Source organism: Salmo salar, chromosome ssa13 (assembly GCF_905237065.1).
Source record: "Salmo salar chromosome ssa13, Ssal_v3.1, whole genome shotgun sequence".
NCBI lineage: Eukaryota > Metazoa > Chordata > Actinopteri > Salmoniformes > Salmonidae > Salmo > Salmo salar.
This window is the reverse complement of record NC_059454.1, coordinates 54,732,319-54,754,196: the sequence shown is the minus strand read 5'-3', so window position 1 is coordinate 54,754,196 and position 21,878 is coordinate 54,732,319. Positions and strand designations below refer to the sequence as shown.

Sequence of the window (21,878 nt, the reverse complement as noted above, 5' to 3'; positions counted from 1 at the left end):
TCAATGGCACGTTGATTATGACGTTAATTTTATGTTCCAGATATTGTAATCAACGACGGTTCTGGTACATGTTATGCTTTTTAATAGGTCAATAATATCGGAGACACAGACACTAACCTGGCTGCAAGTCGCGTGCTGCACAGGCTCCAAATTGGTTTATCCTTCACGAGCAGCATTTAACCCTTGTAAGGCCTGATGTCCGGTGGTGTTGGTCGAGGTAAGAACGACATTTTAATCAAGTAGCCGTTACAAAGAAAAGTTATTGATTAGCCGTTTTATTTATCTGAAATGTCTCACTGCATTATAAAATGTATGGCCGTGTTTTGCAAGCACGCGTCCTAGACACGGCACAGCGGTCCAAGGCTGTAGCAATAATAGCTAGCGAGCCTCGACAGCTAGTGATCTAATCGAGTAGGGGGTAATAAGTCATTTGTTTATTACAGACTAACAAGCTATGTTTTTGTGTGGATGTGTCCGCAAGTCTGCATAATCGGTTAAATGGACGTACGCTAAGCTAGCTAGCTTGCTAACCATACAAATTACGATTTGCGTTAGCTAACCGAGCTAGTTAGCATCATATTGTCAGTGCGGCTTGCTATTGCTAACGTTAGTCATCTTGACTGAGCTAGCTAAGTGAAGGCTTCATATTCTGTGACGGGGTTTAGACCGACCTTCAAAAATATGATATACTAATTGTGAATGAATAGCTCGCTACCACACATTGCTCATTTGAAAGGTTTGTAATGGACAGCAAGGATACCATCATTTGATATAAACGAGTTATGTAGACAGCATTCAGGCTTTCCAAATGTCCTTATCAAAATGGTAGCTACCAAACGTTAGCTAGCGAAGAAGCTTTTTCTCAATCTGTTCCGTTGCAAATATTGTTATTGAGTGAAGAGCATGCCAGTTCTTGATAGATCATGACATGCTTGGTACTTTGCCAGATTGGACCTCAGTATGCACCCTTTTCAAATTCACATATCAATAATTAAGGTTACTTGTTGAGGTGTTCGTTTTTCGTTACATTTTCTGGTTGTCAGACATGTGCCTCGTGATCTTGAGTAGGTATTCAATAAACCCCCGAGTGGCATCAGGAAGGCCATCTCTGTAAAACAGGCCCCTTGACCCTTGAGTCGTCGTACTTGCTTTCCCCAGGCACCTGTCACCATTAGTTCTGCACTCAGTGATGGAGTGTCTGAACACCTCAGTGAGCACGTTTGGCCAGTGGTTGAGCATCTAAAGACGTTAAAGTTATGTCAGGTCTGGAAAAGACCCCATTTTGACATTAGGCTTAAGTTGTCTACTCTGTAAGATACAGAGAAAGTGATGGGTTACCAAAAGTCAATATGGCAAACTGTATAGAGCATGAAAATGTGATTACAAAGGTCCTAAAACATGAACAGCTTTCCCATTTGAGCAGTATCACCTCTATTTGAAAACCCCTGCACTGTCATTTCCTTTTGGTAACACTGGTCTGTCCTGCTGTCGGACTTTACTTCAGGTGAGCTGACTACAGTGATGACCATGTCCCAGTGAGACTGGGCAGGGCAACCTGGCCCAGAGGAGGAGTGGAGGTGCCAGAGAAGCTCTGCCAGTCACAATTAGACGGAAGAACAGATAGAGGGACACGCCCCTTCCCCTTAACACTGCCCACCACCTCGCAACCATGCATGGTTTCACTGATCGAGCATCTGCAGAAACTTAGTCTGGACGGCAACGCTCACCAAAGGGCCCTCAACGTGGTACGTTTTTTTTTATTTAACCTTTATTTAACTAGGCAAGTCTGAAACATAAATAAGAGCACCAGCTGTTCCGGAAGACTGTGTGATCACTCTCTCTGCAGCCGATGTGAGTAAGACCTTTAAACAGGTCAAAATTCACAAGGCCGCGGGGCCAGATGGATTACCAGGACATATACTGAGAGCATGCGCTGTCCACCTGGCAAGTGGCAACAGATCCACAGATGATGCAATCTCTATTGCACTCCACACTGCCCTTTCCCACCTGGACAAAAGGAACACCTATGTGAGAATGCTATTCATTGCCTACAGCTCAGTGTTCAACACCATAGTGCCCTCAAATCTCATCAATAAGCTAAGGACCCTGGGACTAAACACCTCCCTCTGCAACTGGATCCTGGACTTTCTTACGGTCCGTCCCCAGGTGGTAAGGGTAGGTAACAACACATCCGCCACGCTGATCCTCAACACAGGGGCCCTTCAGTGGTGCGTGCTCAGTCCCTTCCTGTACTCCCTGTCCATTCATGACTGCATGGCCGGGCACGACTCCAACACCATCATTAAGTTTGCCAATGACACAAGTGGTAGGCCTGATCAGACAACGACGAGACAGCCTATAGGGAGGAGGTCAGAGACCTGGTCGTGTGGTGCCAGGACGACAACCTCTCCCTCAACGTGATCAAGACAAAGGAGATAATTGTGGACTACATGAAAAAGAGGACCGAGCACGACCCCTTTCTCATCGACGGGGCTGTAGTGGAGCAGGTTGAGAGCTTTCAAGTTCGTTGGTGTCCACATTACCAACAAACTAACATGGTTGAAGCACACCAATACAGTCGTGAAGAAGGCACAACAAAACCTATTCCCCCTCAGGAGACTGAAAAGGTTTGGCATGGGTCCTCAGATCCTCAAAAGGTTCTTCAGCTGCACCATCGAGAGCATCCTGACTGGTTGTGTCATTGCCTGGTATGGCAACTGCTCGGCCTCCGACCACAAGGCACTACAGTGTGTACTGTGTACGGCCCAATATATCACTGCGGCCAAGCTTCTTGCCATCCAGGACCTCTATGCCAGGTGGTGTCAGAGGAAGGCCCTAAAAATTGTCAGACTCCAGCCACCCTAGTCATAGACTGTTCTCTCTGCTACTGCACGGCAAGCGGTACCTGTACGCCAAGTCTAGGTCCAAGAAGTTTCTAAACAGCTCTTACCCCCAAGCAATAAGACTCCTGAACATCTAATCAAATGGCTACCCAGACTATTTTTATTCCCCCCCCTTACACCGCTCCTACTTTCTTATCATGTATGCATAGTCACTTTAATAGCTCTACCTACATGTTACCGCGACTAACTGGTGCCCCCGCAAATTGACTCTGTACCAGTACCCCCCAGTATATGGTCTTGCATTGTTATTTTACTGCTGCTCTTTAATTACTTGTTATGTTTTTTTCGTTTATGTATGTATTTTTAAACTGCATTGTTGGTTAGGGGCTCCAAAGTATGCATTTCACTGCTAGGTCTACACTTGTTGTATTCGGCGCATATGACTAATAAAAAGTCAAGAACAAATTCTTATTTTACAATAATGGCCACACCCTCCCCTAACCTGCACGACGCTAGGCAAATTGTGCGGCGCCCTATGGGACTCCCGATCACAGCCGGTTGTGATACAGCCCTGGATTGAAACCAGGGTCTGTAGTAATGCCTCTAGCACTGAGTGCCTTAGGCAACCTAAGGCCTTAGACCGTTGCACCACTCGGGAGCCCACTTATGTGTCAGCCTATGACTCTGCTTGCATGTCCTTGTCTTGATTGTAACAGTGGTCAGCTTCATGACCATTTATGTCTCTTGCTGTCAATTGAGCCGTTCTGAATTTTTTTTCCCTGTCCTTTTGCTCCTCAATGAACATGTCTGTATTCCAGTTTCTGCTGGACCCCAACAACCTAGGAATTTGCTGGCCTACAGATGGATTGATGCCTGGTGAGTATGTTCAAGTGAAACCACATAGCCTGTTATTCAGCAAAGACTTGCATTAGGCATTGTAACTTTGGCTTTGCACTGTTGCAAAGTTGATAAGAGCACAGACTAATGGAGGTGAATTCCAAATGACAGAAAGGAAATGTTTGTATAGGTTGTTAACATCTCTTGGGGAGGTGGGACGCTAGCGTCATAGTTCATAATTCAAAGTTCTCAAACATACGACTATTTTACACCATTTTAAAGATGCACGTCTCCTTAATGTAACCACATTGTCCGATTTCAAAAAGGCTTTACGGCGAAAGCATAAAGTTAGATTATGTTAGGACAGTTCCAACACAAGAAAAACCACACATCCATTTTCCTAGCAAGGACAGGCGTCACGAAAACCAGCTAAAATTATGCACTAACCTTTGACGTTCTTCATCAGATGACACTCCTAGGACATCATGTTACACAATACATGCATTTTTTGTTCGATCAAGTTGATATTTACATCCAAAAACAGCATTTTACATTGGCGCGTGATGTTCAGAAAATATTTTGCCTCCAATACTACCAGTGAATCAGCACAACAATTTACAAAAATACATCATAAACGTTGATAAAATATTAAACTGTTATTCAAAGAATTATAGATGAACATCTCCTTTATGCAACCGCTGTGACAGATTTAAAAAAAGCTTCACGGGGAAGTACTGCGCTCAGAAAAAGACATCAAGCAATACAGATACCCGCCATTTTGGAGTCATCTAAAATCATAAATAGCATTAGAAATACTAACTTACCTTTGATCTTCATCAGAAGGCACTTCCAGAAATCCCAGGTCCACAATAAATGTTGTTTTGTTTGATAAAGTTCATCATTTATATCCAAATACCTCCTTGTTGTTTGCACGTTCAGTAAGCTACTCCAAGTGTAGGAAGCGCGGCCAAAATGTCACGACGAAAAGTCTAAAAAAGTTATATTTACGTTCGTTCAAACATGTCAAACGTTGTATAGCATCAATCTTTAGGGCCTTTTTAACTTAGAACTTCAATAATATTCCAACTGGACGATTTCAATGTCTTGAAAAACGTTTTGGAACACAGCTACCACTCATGTGAACACGCGCCAATGAACTCATGTGCTTTCCTGAGTCAACAACTTCCAACTTCCTATGTTGGCTCTCTGTTCACCATAGACGCCTCAAACAACTTTCTAAAGACTGTTGACATCTAGTGGAAGCCTTAGGAAGTGCAAAATGAACCGTAAGTCACTGTGTGTTGGATAGGCAATCACTTGAAAAAACTACAGCCTCAGATCCTCCACTTCCTGGTTGTATTTCTTCTCAGGTTTTTGCCTGCCATATGAGTTCTGTTATACTCAGACATCATTCAAGCAGTTTTAGAAACTTCAGAGTGTTTTCTATCCAAATCTACTAATAATATGCATATTCTAGTTCCTGGGATAGAGTAGTAGGCTGTTTAATTTGGATACGTTTTTCGTCCGGCCGTGAAAATACTGCCCCTTACCCAAGCGAGGTTAAACAGGAAACCACATTACGTGATCTATTGTGCGCATGTATCTTCTCAGGCTGATCATGCAAAGGGAGTCTTAAGGTAGACTCAGCAATACAGTGCGTTCTGAAAGTATTCCGACCCCTTCACTTTTTCCACATTTTATGTTACAGCCTTATTCTTAAATTGTTCTTTTACCCTCATCAATATACATACAATACCCCATAATGACAAAGCAAAACTGTTTTTACATTAATTTTTTTCCCCCCAAATGTATTTAAACTGAAATCAGATTTTCTTAAGTATTCAGACACTTTACTCTGTACTTCGTTGAAGAACCTTTGGCAGCGATTACATCCTCGAGTCTTCTTGGGTATGACGCTACAAGCTTGGCACACCTATATTTGGGAAGTTTCTCCCATTCTTCTCTGCAGCTCCTCAAGCTTTGTCAGGTTGGATGGGGAGCGTCGCTGCACAGCTATTTTCAGATCTCTCCAGAGATGGTGGATTGTGTCCAAGTCTGGGCTCTGGCTGGGCCACTCAAGGATATTCAGAGACTTGTCCCGAAGACACTCCTGCATTGTCTTGGCTGTGTGCTTAGCGTCGTTGTCCTGTTGGAAGGTGAACCTTCGCTGCAGTCTGAGGTCCTGAGTGTTGTGGAGCAGGTTTAGATCAAGGATCTCTCAGTACTTTGCTCCGTTCATCTTTGCGTAGTCCCTGAGTAGTCTCAAGTCCCTAACGCTGAAAAACATCCCCACAGCATGATGCTGCCACCCATGATTCACTGGGTGGCAGGTTTCCTCCAGATGTGACGCTTGGTATTCAGGCCAAAGAGTTTCATCAGATCAGAGAATCTTGTTTCTTATAGGCTGAGAGTCCTTTAGGTGCCTTTGGCAAACTCCATGTGGGCTGTCGTGCTTTTTACTGAGGAGTGGCTTCTGTCTGGCCACCCTAACATAAAGGCCTGATTGGTGGAGTGCTGTAGAGATGGTTGTCCTTCTAGAAGGTTCTCCCATCTCCAGAGGAACTCTGAAGCTCCGTCAGAGTGACCATTGGGTTCTTGGTCACCTTCCTGACCAAGGCCCTTCTCGATTGCTCAGTTTGGCCGGTCGACCAGCTCTAGGAAGAGTCTTGGTGGTTACGGACATCTTCCATTTAATAATGATGGAGGCCACTGTTTTCTTGGGGACCTTCAATGCTGCAGAAATGTTTTTGTACCCATCCCCAGATCTGTGCCTTGACACAATCCTGTCTCGGAGCACTACAGACAATTCCTTCGACCTCATGGCTTGGTTTTTACTCTGACATGCTGTTAGACCTTATATAGACTGGTGTTTGTCTTTCCAAATCCTGTCCAATCAATGTAATTTACCACAGGTTGTAGAAAGATGTCAATGATGATGATCAATGGAAACAGGATGCACCTGAGCTCAATTTCGAGTCTCACAGCAAAGGGTCTTAATACTTGTGTAAATGAGGTATTTCTGTTATTAAAAAAACATTTAAGAATTTTAAAAAACCTGTTTTTGCTTTGTAGTTATGTGGTGTTTGAGGAAAAAAATGTATTTCATTTTAGAGTTAGGCTATAAGGTTACAATGTGGAAAAGGGAAAGGGGTCTGAATACTTTCAGAATGCACTGTGTACAGCAGTACATATAAACTCAGCAAAAAAGAAACATCCACTCACTGTGAACTGCGTTTTATTTTCAGCAAACTTAACAAGTGTAAATATTTCTATGAACATAAGATTCAACAACTGAGACAAACTGAACAAGTTCCACAGACATGTGACTAACAGAAATGGAATAATGTGTCCCTGAACAAAGTGGGGGTCAAAATCAAAAGTCACAGTCAGTATCTGGTGTGGCCACCAGCTGCATTAAGTATTGCAGTGCATCTCCTCCTCATGGACTGCACCAGATTTGCCAGTTCTTGCTGTGAGATGTTACCCCACTCTTCCACCAAGGCACCTGCAAGTTCCCGGACATTTCTGGGGGGAATGGCCCTAGCCCTCACCCTCTGATCCAACAGGTCCCAGACGTGCTCAATGGGTTTGAGATCCGGGCTCTTCGCTGGCCATGGCAGAACACTGACATTCCTGTCTTGCAGTAAATCACGCACAGAAAGAGCAGTATGGCTGGGGACATTGTCATGCTAGAGGGTCATGTCAGGATGAGCCTGCAGGAAGGGTACCACATGAGGGAGGAGGATGTCTTCCCTGTAACGCACAGCGTTGAGATTGCCTGCAATGACAACAAGCTCAGTCCGATGATGCTGTGACACACCGCCCCAGACCATGACAGACCCTTCACCTCCAAATTGATCCCGCTCCAGAGTACAGGCCTCGGTGTAATGCTCATTCCTTTGACTATAAATGTGAATCCGACCATCACCCCCCTGGTGAGACAAAACTGCGACTCGTCACTTGAAGAGCACTTTTTGCCAGTCCTGTCTGGTCCAGCGACGGTGGGTTTGCGCCCATAGGCGACGTTGTTGTTGGTGATGTCTAGTGAGGACCTGCCTTACAACAGGCCTACAAGCCCTCAGTCCAGCCTCTCAGCCTATTGCGGACAGTCTAAGCACTGATGGAGGGATTGTGCGTTCCCAGTGTAACTCGGGCAGTTGTTGCCATCCTGTACCTGTCCCACAGGTTTGATGTTCGGATGTACCGATCTTGTGCAGGTTTTGTTACACGTGGTCTGCCACTGCGAGGACGATCGGCTGTCCGTCCGGTCTCCCTGTAGCACAGTCTTAGGCGTCTCACAGTACGGACATTGCAATGTATTTCCCTGGCCACATCTGCAGTCCTCATGCCTCCTTGCAGCATGCTTAAGGCACGTTCACGCAGATGAGCAGGGACCCTGGGCATCTTTCTTTTGGTGTTTTTCAGAGTCAGTAGAAAGGCCTCTTTAGTGACCTCAGTTTTCATAACTGTGACCGTAATTTGCTACGCCTGTAAGCTGTTAGTGTCTTAACGACCGTTCCACAGGTGCATGTTCATTAATTATGGTTCAAGCATGGGAAACAGTGTTTTAAACCCTTTACAATGAAGATCTGTGAAGTTATTTGGATTTTTACGAATTCTTTCAAAGACAGGGTCCTGAAAAAGGGACGTTTCTTTTTTTGCTGAGTTCATTAGAGTAAGCTTAGGGTTGGGCGGTATACCGTTTTTTGCTATATACAGATATTGATGCACGGACTGGTTTGGGTTTTTACTTTAACTTCTGTACCGGTATTTGAATGTTTGGTTTGTTAAATGTGATACGCAATGTGTAGCGTCCATTTTTATAGTTTACTTTGCTACTTGAGTCATCTCTGTCGCTTTCCACACAGACCTAGCCACACCCCTTGTCACTCAAGGACCGCATTTGATGTTCCTCAATCAAGAGACACTTGCCTTCAGTCTGCATGGTCAATGCAGCATATGCAACACAGTTGATAACAACGATGCAGTTGTCACTTTGCTTCTTAATGTAAATCTACTAGCATTTTTTTTATTACACTATTAGCTTGTGTTTCTTACATCTGCAAACAGCTGGTTTGTCTTTTTCTTAGCAATTTGTTCCTAAATCTTGTTAGCCGCTAATGCTAATTGCTAGCTAGCTAATAAATGTACTGAGTAAGAGCAAGCGTAATTAGCTATGCAGCCTGATAATACCAGTGATTGTGTAGACGTAATAGCATGTTTGTGCAAGTGTCTTCTAAAATTAGAGGTAAACGCAAAGCAAGAATATGTTATCTACATGAAGTAGTTAAGAGAGAACATTCAATGTAGCCAAAGATTATAGGGTCGCCTAGGAAACACCTATCAACACTTTTGGTTCCTACCCTGTCACAATAACTCCTCTCTGGCATTTTCATTCGTTGTCATGTCAAACACTGTATTTAAAAGTGCCCACTATTATATTCTAACTATATAATTAGAATAGACATTCTATTTCCCATGATTCCAACAGTTAACTGAAGTGTTTTGCTCTAAATCGCAAGTCAAATTGCAACATTTGGTTAAAATAAGGCCCAGATTACTTGCCCATATCGTGCAGCCCTACGTGGCATTGTGGAAATTCTCAAATGCAGAAATTGAAAATGATGACTTTTGGTGTTGAATTGTTTTATACTGAACAATCAGAATGGAGAAAGACCCATTGAAATCACTTAGAATGTGTATGTTGCCACCCTAGGGTCACGCACTACTCATAAAGAAAATGTAGAACTTTTATTATTCAAAAACATAAAATGCTGTCGTACCGTAATTTACAAAAAAAATACTGTGATATAATATTTTGGCCATATCGCCCAGCCCTAAGTAAGCTATGTCAAGAATCCCATATATAAATAAATATGGGGTGTGTTTTTTTTTTTTCTTTTTTAAATTTGATTTGTTTCACCTTTTATTTAACCAGGTAGGCCAGTTAAGAACAAGTTCTCATTTATAGTCACTCCGTAGAAATATTACAATGAGCAACAACGTTTATATGTCGAATACATTATTTAAATACACAGTTCAAAACCCCGTGGTAAAATGGATAGAATTGCAGGAAATTAGCTTCAGGACCGCTGTCGTGGTCAAGAGCAAGCTGCAACTACATTGTATCAGGAATTAATTGCTTTTCTTCGATTTCTCACATTATTGAATTAAATAAACCTCAACAGTAGTTTCTAATGTTAGAGCTGGGTGACATGGACAATTCAGTACATTTATTATGATATGGATTTATCACAATAAATAGAATAAGTCTAATGTGCACCATAGTTACGTTTGTATACTTGCATCTACTACTACTACTTTGAATGTAGTAGTTATCAAATGTCCCATTAGGAATTGCCCAAATTAGCAGACTCTTTTCAAACTTCACATTTTCTCTAGTATTGTAAAATGTATTTGATGTGGTTGGTCGGTTTGGTTGATGTTGACATTTTTGGTTAATTATTCCAGCTCTAATTTATGGTGTCTTTCTTTCTCCTTCTCCCTAATAGAGAGTGGTTATTGGCAGCTCTGCCCTCCCTCCAAGCCTGGCCTGCAGGGTGTGCTGAGCTCCAGCTTCCCCCCCCTGCCCTGTCCCTCTGGTTCCCCCCAAAACTCATCTGGCAGAGGGGGAAGCCCTGCACCGGCCCCTGGTCCCAAGCACCTCAGTGACAGACCTGTCTTTTCCAGGTGCACCCCCTCCCCCCCCCGCCACCCCCCAAACGCCACTGTCGTTCACTGTCCGTGCCAGAGGACCTTTCACGCTGCCGTTACACCTGGCGGCCCAGTGCTTCGAGGGTCTGGACACCTGTGAATCGTCAATGCCACAGTGGAGGGGTAGCCGGGGGGCCTTGTCCGCTTCGTGCTCCTAGCTCATCTCTAAACTCTTCACTACACTCTTCTTCAAGCCCCACATTCTTTAGCATTGCTCTCTCCCCTGACTCCCCACTGCCCTGGAATTTCCCATGGGACCCCAGTGACACTGCTGGAGGAGGCGCCTGCTGCTGTTTCTTCCACTCCCCATCATCATGCTCCTCTCCGTCCCCGCTCCACCCTCCCCTTCCTCCACAGCGACGCTTCTCTCTGTCACCTGTCCTTATCAGAGAGGCTGCCGTCCAGTTCCTGCCCCCGCCTCCAGTTCCACCCCATTGTGCAGCACCCCCTCCGGCTGTGCCTGCTTTGCCCTCCTCTGCCTGCAGCACCCCGTCCTCTCTTCGCCGGGCCATCCCCCCTCAGCTCCCTCGCTGCCACTCACAGCCCTGTGACCTGCTCCTTCTCAAACCGGGACTGAAGCGACGCCGTGACCCAGACAGACCATTTGCCCGGCCAGTACTGGATTTCACCAAGATGACTCAGGTAAACAAAAAATCATTAAGGGTCAGGAAATGAATAGAAATGGTTGCTGTATGTAGGTTGGTAGTGGAACATGCCATCTGCTAGCCAGAGGAAAGTTGTTAATTTGAAGGTTAAAGTGATAGTTCACCCAAATTACAAAATGGAATACTGGTTTCCTTACCCTGTAAGCAGTCTATGGACACGGTATGACAGCAATGCATGGGATTTGTGCCACAAGGCCTAGAACGTTAGCATTCGGTAAAACAAAACCAAAGCATGGATTCCTGTCATACATTGTCCGTAGACTGCATACCGGGTAAGGAAACCAATATGTCATTTGGGTGAACTATCCCTTTAAAGGTAGACTCAGCAAAATGATGTTGCCACGAGCAGCACCGCAGATATTGAGATAAGCAAGATGCATGACTTTGCTCTCATACAGTCACACACAGTATGTGCGCATGGGTAGCCAGGGCACCAAAACAGCAGAGAAGTTGAGCGTTGCACTAAAACCCCCTCAGTTGTTGTGGAAATTGACCCACTATGCTGTTTACTTTACACCTATGTCATATTGCTGAGTTGACCTTTAACCTTCATTAAATTAGACCCTTATGCCTATTCTTAAATGTTTGTTCAGCCGGTCAAATATCCACTTCCCTACTGTTGCGGAAATTGACCCACTGCTGTTTACTTTCTGCATCTACTAGATGTGTGCCAACATGAACGTTCTCCTAGTCGTATCCGTAAATTGACAGTTGATAGTCGGATCGGATGATGGCATATTAAAACAAGTGTTTTAATATGCTAAGTATATGTTGGCAAAATACTTCCTGCATGTTCTCACTGCAAAAGTGTGTGTGTGTGTGTCTGTGTGTCCTCTATTTGCAGCAGGTAGCCAAGTTTGCTGTCATTCAGTCAGAATGCGCATCAGTGTTTAATATTTTTTTCAAGTGATGCACCGATATGACATTTTTGGCCGGTACCGATATCCAATATTTTCTTGCCAAGAAAACCGATACTGATTATTTAAAATTTTTGCGGCATTTTAAGCATTCTAGTACAGTTAAATAGTTAAAACACACATGGACGCAGCGGTCTAAGGCACTGCATCTCAGATCTCAGCGTCACTACAGTCCCTGGTTCAAATCCAGGCTGTATCACATCCGGCCGTAATTGGGAGTCCCATAGGGCGGCGCACAATTGGCCCAGCATCGTTCGGGCTGTCATTGTAAATAAGAATTTGTTCTTAACTGACTAGTTAAAGGTTACACACACACCACACTGACCAAAAAGTTATTTTGTTGGCATTTACGTATGTCCCCATTACCAGTAAAACATAATCAAAACCTATTTCTTTCACTTACTTGCTGTGCTGTTTCGTTGTTCAGTCGTTTCATTCTCAACCAGGATTTCTATGGAACGCTGTTTGGGTCTTTGCGTGTCAAAAAGATACATGTCAAATAACACTATTGACAGGTCAAATAACAAGACATAATCTGTTGCAGTTGCTATAGTTAGCTAGCTAACTATATAGCTAGGTGTCATCTAAAATAACCCTAATTTACAAGACAGTTCTTATTTGATTAATGGTGGTCGGACCCATCTATGTGAAGCTAGCCACAATAAGGATTAGCCACAATAGTGGACTTTGCGGTTAGCCTTAAATAAAATTATGGCATAATTCTCCTATTTGTTCATTTGCATCACTGTCAATTACATACTTTTATTTTGAAGGCAAACCGCAAATTCCACTCTTGTGCCTAATCCTTATTGTGGCTAGCTTCACAACACATAACCCGGTTCGGTCGAGCCTCACTAGACAGATGAAGCTAGACGGTTGCTCATAACGTTAGCTTTGGGCAACAGGGTTAAGTAGCTGGCTAACTATTTTCATGAACTGAAGTTCAGTTTCAATAGTGGCAACCTAGCTAATACTTACCGTAATTTCCGGACTATAAGCTGCTACTTTTTTCCCACGCTTTGATCCTCGCGGCTTAAACAATGACACGGCTAATATATGGATTTTTCCTGCTTTAAAAAAAAACATTCCGTGACGTGCTCAGTTTTTTTGCCGGCATGAAGCTTTCATTAGACCAATGAAATTGCCGAACGGGTTAAGGTCAAACAACTTTTTTGTTTACTGTTTAGATTAAATCGAGCGCTCTCAAACTTCCCATCATTCTGATTACGTTAGTCATTTTGTCACCCTTATCATGGCAAAGACACGGAGAAATGCATATGATGCAGCTTTCAAGTTGAAGGCGATTGATCTGGCTGTTGGAAAAGGAAATAAAGTTGCTGCACGGGAGCTTGGTCTGGAGCAATGACTTTCTTGGTAGGCTACTGTTTACTGCAAATTTTTTGTTAAGCTGTGTTTCGTTAAAGCCTATTTATTTTTGTTAGAAGCCGTGTTTTGTTAAAGCCTGTGTGAAGTTCATTTGTTTCAATGTACCGGTAGGCACCTGCGGCTTATAGACATGTGCGGCTTATTTATGTTCAAAATGATATAAATTATATATTTTTTTAAATTCAGTGGGTGCGGCTTATATTCAGGTGCGCTCAATAGTCCGGAAATTACGGTACTCACAAGGATTCCTAAATCATTGCTAAGAATAATGAAAATGCCTGCAGTTTCTACTGGTCATTGTTTTCGGGCTGGTTGTATTGGTGCTAGCTAGCTATCAAGCTAAAGCTCGCTACCCCAGAAGTTGTGGTTGAACAAATTATGCTTTATTACCAACGCGGTATTGTAAATGCATCATTCGTGGCCGGTGTTTGCTTGTTTGCAGACTTTTTTGTACAGCTTTTGACAGTGCTACTGTACATTTTTATTCTTTTCTTTTTTTTTTTTACAAGCAAAGACCCAAACGGCGTTCCATAGTATGTATGTGGTGAAGCTAATAGTAGTGACACTATTACTCTGTAACTCCGGTAGGGCAACATCTACAAAAATACCGCACTTGGTAGTGTGTACCGGTGCTCGACCAGTTGGTGAAAGCCAACATCACCCACGACAGAGACCACCGGTGGATTGTCAAGGGCAATGAATTCCATTATCTTGGCTTTAATGGATTTCGCCTTTGCGTTGTCTCGCTGAAATGTTCTAACTCTTTTAAATGGCTGCTCGATCCACACAGCAGACATTGTGTGGACTAGGTTAGGAATGCTGTGTTGCACATGTAGCGTAAAATTTTACGTGGCATTATTACTTCATGTACCTACGTTATATGTAGCTTTGACATCGGTTTTTAACATCAGCATGAAACTAGTCATCGGGCCGATACCGATGTTGGCATTTTTGGCTAATATCAGTCGATTCCGATAGGTTCACAGATATATCGTGCATCTCAGATTTTTTTTTTCTTTTCTTCTTCTCCATACCCTTGCCTCGCTTGTTAGATATTATGCACATTGATAGTTTGATAGAAACGTCCTCACCATGCAATTTATCATAGTAGCAGGCAGCAGCAATCTAAATGATCAGACAGAAGGAATAATTGATCAGGTGAAATTATGAAGCGAGTGGACGGCTACAACTTCACTATCCAATCGGAGCATACGGCCCACCCTTCTCTTTGCAAACTAGCCAGTTGAGTTATTTAGAACACGTAAAACCTCGCACATGACTGACTGACATGAGAAAGATGCATGCTGGCACCCGGAAATGTCATTTTGTTCCCCCCCCCGATCATGGATAATTACAAAAAAATACTCTGATCAAAATCGTATCCAGAAAATGTCCCATATGCGTTACGATACAAGCATTTCACTACACTCGCAATAACATCTGCTAACCATGTGTATGTGACCAATAACATTTGATTTGATACACGTTTTGTCCGACTACTCGCCCACACCCCAAGCATCGACGTCATATCGCTGAGCCTACCTTTAAGGCTCAGAAAGCATCCTTGTTAAGCTTGTCAAACCACACAGTCTAACTGTACTGTAAGAAACATTCCCATTTGTCAGTGAGATGGACCATTTATTTTTATAACATCAATAGACATGCAGAGGCAACTTTCACCCATAACTCCATTCTTAGAATACAGACCATATCTGTGTATTATTGTTCTTGTTACCAATCGTCCCAGGCCACAGATGTCTCTTCTGTTCCCATGCCCCAGGCGCAACCCCTGAGTGTGGTTAATTGGCAGGGTGCCAATGGCTCTCCCTGTAGGCAATGCCAGGCAAATGTTATACTGTACACCAAGACTCACTCTTGAATGGATTTGCATATAATTTGCATGCAGCTGCAGAAAGTCTGGTGTCCCTTTTCAGTGCACTCACCCAGTCACTGCCTCACATTAAAAAAAAACATGGTACACTACAGTTGCAGGTTAATTTTGCCCGACTCATTTACATGTAGTATATGTACAACTGTTGTGTTCTGGTTAGGTTTAGAATATTCTTTCAACAGCCACAGTCATTGGAAGAGCTTAAAAGAAGAGTTTTTGAGTCGGGCATACGAGACTAGGCTTACACCTACAGTATTCGTTAGTCCAGCCCGCTATATTCAAGTTGACAATACTATCCCAGTTAATTTTCAGGGAGATGTGGCATCATATTACCCTTGTTTCTATTGTTTGTAACATTTTAAAAGAAAATCCTGAACTTGCTAAACTACTGCACCCATGTTGCAAGAATCACAAAGATTTTATATGATGCTACATTTTTCCACTTCCTGAACAGTTATATCAACTTGGTTTCATTTCATTTAGGGTTGTTCCATAAGAATTCAATTACTTTCTGACTGCACCCCTTTAGATTTGAATGAAACCTTCCATTCAAGTTTGCTCATGGTAGAAGTGGTCAGAAAGTGACTTTTTGGACCTGAATGCCAAAACATTTAGGAGATGGAGGTGCTCAAAGTTGACCTGTTTTGCATAGCCCGTCCTACCATGAGATGTCATCCATTTTTTTTCATCACTGAAAAATATTTACATTGCTGCATCTCAACTGATGACGGTAAAATGGGCATTCTCTTGAATACCTGGTGGGTGTCATTTAATTCATGCAAACAGATTTCATCGAATGGACCTATCCCGTCAGACAACTGCAATTTAGCTGGTACACTTTTGACATTTTATTTAATTTTTACTATTTTCAATTACTATGCAAACATGTATGTGGGACAATTTGAGGAAGAGCTCCTTTACAAAACATACACACCCCCTACTTTCTGAAGGCCTCCTATGGAAGAAATACATAGATGTCTTTGTGCTATGGGAAGGAAGTAAGCAGGAACTAAATGAAGTACAAACTACTAAACGAGAGCTCGGAATACGTCAAATTCACCATGCAGACTGATGAGAGAAAAGTATACTACTAGTACTTATGGAAGAGTGATGCATTACACACAGACTTATACACAAAGCCCACAGACTGCAATACCCTGCTATGTGTGGATAGTATGCATCCCCTTCCCCTCATGAATGGTCTACCATATAGCCAGTTATGTAGGGTTAAACGAATCTGTGGCCACCAGACAGATTTTGACAGCAATGCAAACCAAGAGGGGAATTGCTTAACTCAACCAAAGAAGAAAAACGGCGCTACAGTGTTTTGCACCAAGTGTTCGGAGAAATTGAAAGCAATCCTGAAAAAGCACTGGCATATTCTGCAATCAGACAGAAATATTGCACACCTGTTCAAGGAACCCTGACTCGGTGGTCTATAAGTGCGTTTGCAATATTGGCGATAGCTTGCTGAGATCTGACCTGTACCCTGAGCCCACCAGACACTCTTGACACCCATTCCAAATGGGAACCACAAATGTCTCATGCGTGCAGTGCAATAGCACTATTAAAAACATCCAGGTCGAAAAATCCCTGTTAGGGGTGTCGTGTCTTTGGGGTACCATTAAACTGAAGACATGTTTATCAATTAACTCCCTGTAATTATTATCACGCGATTAAACTGATTAATCGTTTAATTGTAATTAACTAGGAGATAGGGGCACCAAGGAAAATATTCAGATTACAAAGTTATAATTTTCCTAATATAACTTTCCTATATTATAACATTATATATTCTATTATAGTATAGGCCGATTATCTTCTGGTTTAAATGGTGTATTTTACCTCGCGTCCAGTCTCATTCCAAACGTTGTAAATTGTATCTGCACGAACCCAGCCTTTACTAAGAGTCATCCATACATCAATTGTCTTAAAATCATTTATTTACTAAACTAAGTAATTCACAGAAAGTATACAAACAGTAATTATCATCACAAAGAATTGGTAGAGTAATGTGCCCTAGTGGGCTAACAGGCCTGGCGGCCTGTTGAACAATGGGTCATAAACGGTCAGCTGAGGAGACACACAGAGTTCATTAATATTAACAATTGACATGCTAATCAATTGCACATGAACGCTCACTCATTTGGGAACAATTGCAATCAATATATATTTACGCTCAGTGTGTCGTCGGGATCCTTGTTGGAGCGTCGTTCTGTTGGAGAGTTCTCTCTCTCTCTCGATGTTTCGTTGGTCTTCGCGTTCAATGATATAATTTCTAGCTGCAGACTATTAATTAATATCAAAGACTTGTTCTTATTCTGTCGATATCGATAGTCTAAAAGTTAACCACGTGGTATGGTTCACTTTCAGTAGATGGATTGGATGGTCAAACCTATTGGCCAACTCACAATGGAGTGGAGGCCTGGTCTGAAGAAAGTAGATCAGGGTATAGTTTTATAGTGAACATGTCACATGACGCCTGGTCCTGTCTGTGTCCCAGGGGGCGTGCCGATGACTGAGTTAAGCTTGGTACAGAAATACAATTCTATCACATTAACATCAGTACATAGCATCTCAATGTATTACAAATAGCTTTATCCTTATTAATACATTCTATACAACCATGTGGATGCAAGTCTCAAGGCTGAGGCTATTATATAAACCATTTTATGGTAATATGGCTATATTGTTTCTTCTGAGTATCACAAAATTGTACCAAGCGGACCAGTTCGTAGCTGGATTCTTCACCAATCTTCTATACCTTCTCCAGAACACAAATGTCATTCGGTTCCCCAATTCTGTGAGTTGGAAGAATTTCCTGTGTCTCTCTATGGGACCCCTCTGTGTCTCAACTGGTCCATGTGGTTGTAAGATTCTCCTTTGGAATTTTACAACCCTCTCACACAGGGCCTGGGTGGGGGGAGGTAGGTTGGGGGATGGGGGGAGGGGGTCAACTGTCCTCCCTGTACTCAAAGAGGGCAACGTCATGACAGGGGTATCATCTCATGCAAGACCAAGGGAGTATCTCTCTCATCACCTGTTCATGTGGGAAAGCCTACGTAGGACAACAGAAAGGACAATTTCAACAACACATAGCTGAACACCACAGCTCAATCAGGTGTTTGAACATTGACTATCCAGTAGCAGCTCACTTTGTTGAAGCTAACCATCCAACCTCCTCCCTCAAATACACAGGCGTTGGGAGCATGTTACTCTACCAAGGAGAGGAGGTAACATTGAGATCCTACTACTACAAAGGGAGGCTTACTGGATATCCTGTCTAAAAACATTGACCCCTAGTGGTCTGAATATTGACTTTGATCTCAGGCCCTTGTGAACAATTCTCTCTTATGAACAAGTCTTCTAAATGGATATATTATTTCTACAGCTTATCAGCGTACACCCAATATGTTCCCCCTGTTGATGATGCTTATTATGAATTATAGTATAACCAAAAGATTACATGTAACAAAAGTTATGAAATGGGGAAACAATTAAATATACTGAATTGGTGAAATTGAATTAAACAATGTATGTTGATGCTAATATTATGTACAATATTTAATTGTTTTCATATGATAACAATAGCCTAATATATTCAATATGCTATAAACAGTTTTTTTTTAAGTTTCCCTTAGTTCATTCTAATGAACTTAATAATTATGACACAATTGTCATTGGTTGCACTAATTGCACTGTTTATCTACATAACCTGGTTCAAGCATTTATGACATTATCCTGAAGGCACAGTGATGCCGAAACATTGGTGATTTACCTAATAAATTACTGGGCGTTTATTTTATATATAGTGTGCAACTCTCTTTATGTTTATACCTTATAGTTTATTTTCCGTTTAGTCAGCACCTCTACATAAAATAATTTTCTCTGTGTGCGCCAGCTCGTGTCTTTTATTCAAAGTTTCAATTACTACCAAAAAGATGGTCACCAGTCCATCCATCATTGAATGTCAACATGAATTAAAATCTATATTCTATTTCTATGATTTCAATAGGTTTCCAATGGAAGATCGACAGTTTAATTTAAAACAATGGATATTCCCACTCAAGTCAACGTTATCTGATGTGTGGACCTTCAACCATCTTTGTGGTAGCGTTTGAAAGTTGAAATTACAACTTTATTCATGTTTTAGTTCATTTATCTGCCAAAACGTTAGCTACAGATTGTAACACCAGATATTGTGATTTAACCCCCAAAAATGGGTATCCATTATACTGGGAGTTACAGGTTAGGTACTGTTTGGTGTAGCACAGAGAATTTTCGACCAACCTTGGCGATACTGTCTTTATCCTTGATTTGTGGAAACAGGAGTTTCATAAAATGTCATTGTCTAGTCGCAGGGTGTCCTTGGAAAATTGAGTTAAGCAAACTATTAAAATATATTTTTTGCTCCATGAAGAAATCCAACAATGTGTACGACGCCATCTTGTATATTTCAAGTTTTCTCTCATTTGATTGATGGGTTTTTTGGTAATTTATGTAAAGAAATGATCACATAGTTTGACAGCACTGTTTGTATGCTTTCAAATGATAACAAACTCAAACGTTTATCTTTTTCAGTCAGGAAGACATGGATGCGTCATGGTAGGGTGGAGTATGCAAAATGGGTAAACTTTGAGCACCTCTATCTCCTGAATGTTTTGACATTCAGGTCCAAAAAGTCACTTTCTGACCACTTCTACCATGGGCAAACATGTATGGAAGGTTTCGTTAAAATCAAAAAGGGGTGCAGTCAGAATGATTGAAATCATATGGAACAACCCTTTACCTATTTCTGTATCATGAATAGAGAACATGTGATTTGAATGTAGACCGCTCTTGTCTTTTCTAGAGGGATGATACATGTGTAAACAAGGCCTTGTTCTCTCTCTCAAATGTGTCTCCTATTTGTGTCTTTTCAGACTCGCAGTACAGACCCCTTGAGTGGTATGGAGCGTGGGAGGCTGGCTTGTGGAGGGGACGTTTGCATGGGCTTTGAGCCTTTTTTGGGGGACTTCAGAGGGTCGTGTTCACCAGAGGGGCTGGGAAGGACAAGCATTGGTCCTCTAAGCGAGAGTGACGAGGAGGGGGAGGAGGGGGAGGAAGACCCTGATCGAGAGGAGTGTCAGCCGAGTATCTTTGAGAGGGATTGTACAGAACTAGATTTGAGCCTAATTGAAGAAAATTAAAATGTTTTTAATTGGAGACTGTTTTCCCCTTTACCGCCAGCATTCAACACTCCACTCCCAGCCCTGCTATACTTCATCGGCAGGGCTCTCAGGAACATGACTTCTCTCTCATGGGAAGAGCTGGGGTATATATAATCTCATTAACAATGGTCATGATTTGACTACTACCAATAATAACAATTAATTCAGGTAGCCATGGATGCTGTCCTTCCATCAGAGTACATTCCAGAACCAGTTGCTGAAACATTGTGAATAATCTGAATGCTGGAGATGCCAGCTATTCCCATAGTGTCTGTTGGATGTTTTCTTAATGCGCCCTCAGACTGATGGAATTTTGGAAGACTAACAAGCTTCTGGTCACTTGCTTTCTTTTACATGACTTTTCTTTTAATTGTGTTTTTTTTGGTGCAGTAGTAAGAATAGACTTGAATGATGATGGTGGTGAATTGAATATCTGTGTTTTGTTCAGTTTGATGCAAAAGGGCAGTATGTCATTGCAGTTTTATTTCTGCCGTCCTGTTATTTTCTGTTAAACAATCCATATGATTCAGCATAAGCCTTAAGACACCATCTTTTTTTCTGTAAACAAAAATACAACTATGAAAAGGAAATGAATTGTGTAGCTGTTGCTATTAGTCCTTTTAATTGTTTCTTTTCTGCTGTTTAAAAAAAAATATTATCTATATGACTCATCTTCTGAAAATAGAGATGTATAGACATTGATAATGAATGCACTGTTTGACAAGTTAACCTAAAAATGGAAGCAACCACTGTATTCTGAGGGCACATTGTAATATTGTATTATACAGCGTTCATTTGTTGAAAACAAGTTGTGTAAAGATGGTAGCTGGGAGACCTGGGGCAGGCCATTGCTGTCTTTTAGACATTTATTTTTATTGTATGTGTTAAAAAAAAAAGATGGCAATTTCAAACTCAGTTTGTGAATAAATAAAGTTTATTGGAAATTATTTTACAAGGAAAGGAAAGTGTCCAGTGAGCTTTTTTTGAAAAGATTATTGAAATGTGTGTGTGTGTGTGTAGTGCATACATGCTTGAAATCAAGCATGCATGTCAGGTATCTGTCCACATCCACCATGAATGGGTAGCCCCCAACCTTCACTGACCACAATTAGTGGCAGTGAGTGATGGCCCATCATGCCATGACATCAAGATATCCTCAAGTAGCACAGTAAGAGTCCACTCTTGTCCTGTCTGTGACTGCCCTCCACTACATTCACTGGAACTGTAGCGATTAAATTGGGCAATACATGGAAACGGGAAGTAGCAGCCTGCCTGTGGTTGAGAATACATTGTGATCTTTGCCATCTTGGGAAAAAAATGAATATCTCAAATGTGGTCCCTGAGCAATCGGGCGGATGGTCAGTGTGCGACCTGCCAGATGCAATACCCCCTGTGCTACGTGAAGGCGCCACACT

General features: G+C 42.1%; 1 pseudogene across 1 annotated transcript; it reads left to right on the top strand.

Moving 5' to 3' along the window:
* The first annotated feature begins 1,673 nt into the window (after nucleotides 1-1,673).
* Nucleotides 1,674-21,423, top strand: LOC106567427 (protein FAM53C-like; annotated as a pseudogene). Its single transcript, XR_006758473.1, has 4 exons — nucleotides 1,674-1,745; nucleotides 3,662-3,719; nucleotides 10,193-11,036; nucleotides 20,176-21,423. The product of XR_006758473.1 is annotated as a protein FAM53C-like (transcript).
* Nucleotides 21,424-21,878: the final 455 nt, after the last annotated feature.